General features: G+C 35.8%; 1 pseudogene; it reads right to left on the bottom strand.

The window, feature by feature from the left end:
- Positions 1–204: 204 nt before the first annotated feature.
- Positions 205–6561, bottom strand: LOC120129828 (annotated as a pseudogene).
- Positions 6562–7799: the final 1238 nt, after the last annotated feature.

The raw sequence follows: 7799 nt of genomic DNA on the forward strand, positions 1-7799 counted from the left end.
CAACAAATATTCTTCTTAAAGAAAGTCTGTTACAATAACATGAAATTAAAAACTGAAATTCACATGATGCAGAATAGTCCTAGATTGCCAACATAAAAACATGTCAAATGACCCTCACATTAACCAACCATTCAAAGCCTTATAACGTAGCAGTGCAATGGAAATCTCTTTTCGTCTTCTGTGATTGATTTTTTTTCCTTTTTCTTTAGTTCAGTAGTCTGATTCCCAAAACAAACAACCATTATAGGAGTACAATCAAAGGCAAATCTTCGATCTGGTCGGCACATTCATACAATCTCTGGTAACAGTTTGATCTACTAATTGTACTCAGATTCCAACAGCTAACTAGTTGGCACGATTTTCCGTGCCATATCCCCTACCTCTCCCTCCATAGCCGTAGCCGTAATATGAACCACGTCCTCGACCACCATGGAAAGAGCCACGGCCACCTCTACCACCACGATGCCTTGGGAAGTCGCCAAAGGTCTATATAGATATTGAAAAGAGAATATATGTCAAGAATTCAAGATCATGATACATGTTGAAGAAAGAAACAATCAAATACCATGCCAGAGATTTATGCAAATCCATCTCAATCCTAGAAGCCACATAACAAGGACCATTTTAACTGTTGTCATTTTAGTTGAAATTCCAATTCCTTGATTCAACATCGAACTTGAATTTGTAAGCAAGCTCAACTCCTAAGGCATGCACCTAGGTGCACTTAACCATTGTGGCTAGACAAAAAGAAGCATCTCCTTTCCTTTCGGGTGAAAATGCATTTGATATGATACATGCACAGTGTGCCTATATGCGTTTTTCTGTAAGGCAGTAAGTGCAAAACAGATGCCAGCTCGATAGAAACTTTCTACAAATTAACAACAGAAATGGGACCGTAAGGAAATCCAACATGATCAACAAAAGAAAAAATAAATTTTGCATCTTTTCTACAATAGACTGCACCATTCTTTACAGTTAATTAGCATAATCATGAATCTTAACGAGTTTTATATTTATAGACATCTACAGAAACACATACATATTACTTCACCCAGAAAGCGCATTTTTTAACATCTTACGGCTCTGGCAATATAAGATTCCAGTGCCTAGAGTAAGCACTTGTAAGATTATTTTTACACCATATGACCAAGGAAAGGAACAAATAAAAAGTCTCTTTAGTCAGAAATACACATGCAAGCATACATGCATATATACATACATTTAAATGCTCCAATGAAGTGAATATTGCAATAGAACAGTACCTCTGTATCTCTTCTCATTTGTTCTGAAAATCTAGTCCTCCCATTACGAGACCCGCCACCAATAGAATCACAGGACAAGGAATCAAAGAAATCATCCTTGACATAAACAGGCTGCAAAATAAAAATAAAAAAAGAGTAACAAAAGGAATTTCTAAAACAAATTATGGAAACTGGTTTGGCACCGACACACATATGCCGGGAGCTCTTACCTTAACTTCCACTTCCGAGGATCCAACACTATCTTCATTTTGTAAATCATCGGCATCTTCCTGAGCTCGGCTGCTTTTACCAAGATGACCCAAACTTCATCCTTGTTAAATTTCTCATTCATCGCAGTGAAGTCAAATTCTTCTGTAAATCTGGTTGCCGAATGCAAAATCTGCAGTACCAAATGTTGACATTACAAACTAACTATAGCCATTGGACTATAAAGGTCACGAGCCTTGTAAGTACACCATGGTAGGCAAGTCAATGGCCAATAGACTAAAGCTCTTGGACAATTTGACAAGCAATAAGCAATAATTTTCAAATGTGAGTTTTTACAGTTGGAAATATCATTTCCTTGAAGAAAAAGTAAACTAAAATTCTTTTAAGACGTTTGACTTTCTTTTTTAAATGTAATATTGGGAATTTCTACCATAAGAAAATATATATTATATGAAAAATAGAACTTAAAAATTACATCCGTATAGAGGACTATTTGTTTCTAAATAACATTTAGTGTAAGCAGACCCTTGATACCCCTTCACCATTCACCCACAGCAATTCAGCCAAACTTTCAGTATTTCAAAACATGAATAACCTGATAGAACCATTTCTTCATTACAGACATGAAGTTGCCTAGTTCAGGGGCTCAGAATACAAGCATTGCCACCATATGCATAATAAAAAACAATCAGGCAATGAAAAGAAACAGAAAACACACCTCATTTCCTCCTCTTCCTCTCCCTCTTCCTCTTCCACGCCCTCCTCGATAACTATGATAAGTGTGCATTGGAGCTCCATGTAGCTAGGAGGGTAATGAAGAACCAGCAGAAAATACATCAAAAGGGGGGAAGTGCATGTCAGCATACACGTAACCATTTCAAGCCAATATATTATACTATGAGCAAGTAAAAAGTATGCGTCCAAACTATTTAAAAGAATAAAAATCCAATAATAGCAAATGGTAAAACCAGCCACAACTAAAGAAACCTGATAATACGATTCCTCATCTGTCAAAAGGAAACACGAGATAAAGAGACTGGGCTAGTAAGCATGTGTAATAGATGCATTACTCAAGGGAAAACATTTCTAAATTCAATGAAATAAATTATTAGGAACTTAGCCAATTGTTTGGGAGAGATCTTTAGCTTGAAAATCCTTTGATGCTAGAAAAGTCAATTCAGTAGCACCAAATTACAATGATAGTAAGAATTAAAACTAAATTTATGCCACTAAGTTATAGAGATATAGTCATCTAAAACTAAATTTTCTAGTGGTATGATTTACTTTCAGATGCCTACAGTTAACCGAGGAATGCAACAAATCCATTTTTTTTCTCTACATATTTTCACCTTTAGGAGTAAGGAAATAGGAATTTAAGAGTAAAAGACACCGAATATATATCACTTTCCATTAAATTAGTCTTTTTAATCTGTAGGGCAAATCATGTAGGATTATGCAGGCCTGAAAACAGGGGTGAGAGAGGAAAGGGAACACGAAAGGAAGAAAGATTGTTCCACGATCCTTACACTCCCTCTCAGAAAAAGGGAAAATGCTAAATGTCACAGCATCAAAGTTCTCAGATTTTACAGCCCTTTCACTTTGCAAACTGGAAGCAGTACCTTATGATCAGAGGGTGAAGGTGAAGGCAATATAGGTTCCTGCCTTTCTGTTTTTGGTGGTTGTTGTGGTGCTTGTGCTGACAACGATTGTGGTGCTTGTCCTAACACAGGTTGTGATGCTTTTGCAGGCACAGGAGCTAGTGGAGGGGCTGAGGTCAATTTTGGAGATGACACGTGAACAACCTCCAAATCCTTCTGAGCTGTTTGTGAAGACAGAGACAAGGATGCTGTGACCGGTCCAGGTTGTAAAAGCTAGCCTGGGGTTACTAAAGGAGGAAGCAGTCCATCATTTAAAATTGAACTTGTTGCTCCTGTGGTGGAGGAAGCAGAATCAGGCATGCCTTTGAATGGCTTCATGGGATCAGCGACCGTCTTAGGTATTTCAGAAAAAGACAACATGACAGCACTTTTATCTAAAGCAGTACTTGATGGAGAAACCGATGGCAAGCTACTACTCGGAGCTGCAGTAGGAAGAGCTAAAGAAGAAGCCCTATCTTGATTCAAAAATAGTTAATGAGTCTGAAACTACATTAGTAGTCTGTGCAGGAAGAACAGAAGATGGCAAATTCATGGTGCCAGTACCAAAGGGTGGTAACAAAAGACGAGTGTTTTCAGGTAACTGAGAACCTGGCAAGTTAGAAGCTGCAGTAGGTAAAGAAGCATTCATAGCTGGATATTGCATAGATTGCTGCATGGAAGGAAGCATTGATAATCCAGGTGGGGGTTGGAGCAAAGGTTGCTGCTGTGGAGGAAGACCATTTGTGGACCCATAGTAACCTTGCCAGTACATTGGCATGGGAAGCCCACTATTTGTATTTGGAGCAGTTGATGAACCCCATGGCCCTATACTTGCACCAGGTTGATATAAAGGAAGATTACCTTGAAATGTAGGCCTTGTGAGTCCTATAGACGAAGTTTGGGAACCTGGATCTTGTATAGATCCTGAACCAGAAGAAGGCAAGCTGCTGGATGCAATTGCTGATTGGGGATAGTGAGACTGCAGAGGAAACCAACAAACATCAGACAAGTTGACTAATTCAGATGTATCTAAATTGAAGCTTGAAAATTATAGAATTGGATTCCCAAAATGCAAATTTGTAATGATATATTAAACTGAAAGCTTCAGTCAAAAATTACTTTGATTAAGCATATCTATGTATCCTAGTAACAGATAAAACAACTTTAAGCAAAGTGATTCACACAAGGATGGGGAAAACAGAATTAGAGGGAAATTGAGGAAAGGGGAGAAACATAGGAAATTAGAGAGATGAACCTGGAGCGAGAACCAGTAAGAACCAACATAAATAGCAAAGTCTCATATAGATTTTCTAAACTCTCCATGTTTGTTCAAAACAACTAGAACAGAATTAACATTGATGCTTACAAGCTACACTTAAACCAAATTGAAATGCTAGAATGTCCTAAATACCAGAAAAATAGAAACCCAAAAAAAGCATTGAAGCATTTTGATTCTTTCTTCACTAGAAAGTACAATATCAGCAATAATACTACAGATGAAGAAATATTTCAAACATCATTCCATTCCATATAAACTTTATCATAATACTGAATCTATTTATTAGTAAGACAATACAACAATAGAAAAGGAACACATTTCCTTTTTTCTACCCGTATAATAGCAGGATCATTGTGTATAGGTGCCGGGGGTTGAACTGGTGGAGAAGATTTGACCTGCAAGTCCTGAAAAACAAATGCAGAACAAGAAAAGAGCACAATTAAGGCACTAATAAGCAAGGAATTTTCTATCTTCACTAGAATGGCACCAAATTGTAATCTAGCAAATGAAGCATCTAAATTAAAATGCTTTAGTGCAGGAAAATCTTTTCCATTTTTCAATATTTAATAGTGTGAAATCTACACTCTTGCTTACTAGCATAATTACAACTTTTGATAACACCAGAAGCTTACGCAGCACAAATAATTAATACTCATCTGGTCACTCATAAAATGTCTATAAGAACTAACAAATGGACCATCAAAACCATAAACTGCTAACCAGACTGAGCTCCAGGTACATATCAGTGGCAATCCTACGTCATTCTTTGGGCACTAATATACAAAGTTGTCCAAATTTCGTGAACCTTGGAAAAATGAAAGCCAAGCGTTAATAAACAACATATTTTAATCAATTCCACAGTGAAACCATATATTAATGGCTGCTGAGATATTACACAAGCTAAAACTACACACCATAGCATCAAAGGTCAATTCTAACAGGAAATCTCCCCTTTGCAGCCTAAACAATGCTCAAAATTGTTGGTGTGATTACATAATACCACAGTAAATAATTATAGAAACATGAAAAAATTTAAAATTGCATTTCATAAAGATTGTTCAAGTAAAATAGTTGTGTTGAATGAATTAAAATGGCAAGAAAAACACTGGAAGTATTACAAAATGGAACAAAAGGAACTTCTAACAAATTTACAACCAATCATAGAAGGGTGATCAAGCAGCAAAACAACTCTTGCATTTTGTAACCCGCTTGGCACAAGTCTAGATGGCAAATAAACAACATCATAACTGAAGGAAAAGATATTCGCAGTCATAGCAATGCCTTCACTACTCTACACAAATTCAACATTTCCTCAGAAACAGCCTTCAACAACCAAAATCCAAATTCAGAATACAATCATTTATCCATGACCAATTGCCTAATGCAAAACTTCATAATTGAAAGGCAGATAATAGCTCTAATAATGTAAATTAGTTCAAATAATATTTGGAATACCTTGATGTCACTACCACGGAAGAGTATATACTCGTAAATTTTATCACTTGCTGGAACTTGAGGACCGTCTTTTTTTCGCCCTTCCGTCCCAAATGACCTTACTGCAATGTTAAAGAAACAGAAGTTATTTAGAATGTATGTGGGTATTTAGTCCAGCGACTTGCTCAACTAAAATCAGTTCTTGAAACAGCCAATGACCCAACAAACAACTTAAATAAAAAAAAAAGTGAAACTGTACAAAGCATCCCAAAATCAAACCTCACATTAACAAGTCAAGGCAAGCTTTTTCACCACAACGGAGAAAACCCACAAAGAAAAATCCAGTACAGAGATCAAATACCAAAACCAAACACCGCCAAACAGAATTCAAATAGAACCCAGGAAATAAAAAAGTTATTTTTTTTATTTCTTTACCATTTCGCAGACCAATGCTGGATTCTTCAGTGTTGATATTAAACAGATCGCCTTCGTATCTGATTTCAGACTTTGAGGTCAAGCTTATCAAGCTGCCTATATAAGAATCAGGAGACCCAGCAGCTGGAGATCTGGGGCTCTCGGTTGAGGCCATGATGCCATTTGAGATTTTTGCAACGACGGTGGCTGCTTCTCCCCCTCCTTTTTTGCGTGAAGTTAATGTAAAATGAAAGCAAATCTGAAAGAGAAAAATGGTGTAAACCGTAAAATGGCGAGCGTCTGGCTTGCTAGCCGATCTTCGAAGCTTTTGTGTGCTTTTAGGTGTTTTTGTAAATTTAAGCCCAAAGGCTTCAACGATTAAATTGAGCTTTAGCTTTTAACATCAACCCTATGCTTCCGTTGAGAATGAAAAGGCCTAAAAGAAATGAAAGAAACTTTTCTAGGCTGTCAATGAACCGAACGCACGTAGTTATATTTATGTTCGTTCATTTAATAAATAAATGAATATAAATAAAAAAAATTGTTCATATTCGTTCATTAAGGAATATAGATTTTTCATGTTCGTTCATTTAATAAATAAATGAACACGAACATAAATGAACACGAACATAAACGTTTGAGACCCTACCTTCTATTGTACTTTCATGAAAAATAATTGACAATACAAATCAACTAAATCTACAGTGATAAATAGCGTAAGAGCTAATTAGCAGTGATGAAATGTTTGAAGATATCAGATATTTTGATCGATCTTTTAAAAGATATTAAATGATTCACACAACTTTAATTTAACATTATAATATTTATCTTAGTGGTCCATAATTACATATGAACAATCATTTTCCACTACGTTATTCTAATAAATTCGCTGGCTAAATGTCAGACTTTAGTGAGATTTGTTAATAATGGTCATTTCCATTGGCAGAGTAGAAAATTTAATAGTATGAAGATTTCGAACGGTACAAATTGGACTACAAGGCAATAACATAGATCCGAAATCCCTCCGATGCTACGTATCTAACTGATATTATTGCTAAACCACCATTCAAAATTTTAACGTACCTAAAGTCTACTCCATAACTAAAGGTTACACAAGAACTATGAAAACAAAAGTTCATTGTCGAAGTGTATTTTCTATTTATTAATGGGTTCTTCCTGGAAAACTCATTACTTCCGCTATTACACTTTTTTCAGAAATTACATAGAAACCTTTGTTTTGTTTTCTGACAAATTTTATATATTTTTCTCTTTACTGATGCTCATATAATTCCGATTGTTATCTTTATCTTCCCATCTATTTCTAGAAAGAAATATGATGTTTTCTTGAGTTTTAGATGTGAATATATCCACAATAACTTTACATATCAACTATTAAGCCAAATAAAACAGAGAAATAGATGAAAACATGCTTGTAAAACTTCATATTGCACTATAATATAACTTGTTTTGAAGCTTTCACCGATAGTCTCCACTCTCCAGTAAATACTAGGGTTTGGGAAAAAAGGGGAAAATGAATATAGGTGCGAGGTGCCTCACGAGTTAACA

Source organism: Hibiscus syriacus, unplaced genomic scaffold, assembly GCF_006381635.1.
Source record: "Hibiscus syriacus cultivar Baekdansim isolate YM2019G1 unplaced genomic scaffold, ASM638163v2 tig00110503_pilon, whole genome shotgun sequence".
NCBI lineage: Eukaryota > Viridiplantae > Streptophyta > Magnoliopsida > Malvales > Malvaceae > Hibiscus > Hibiscus syriacus.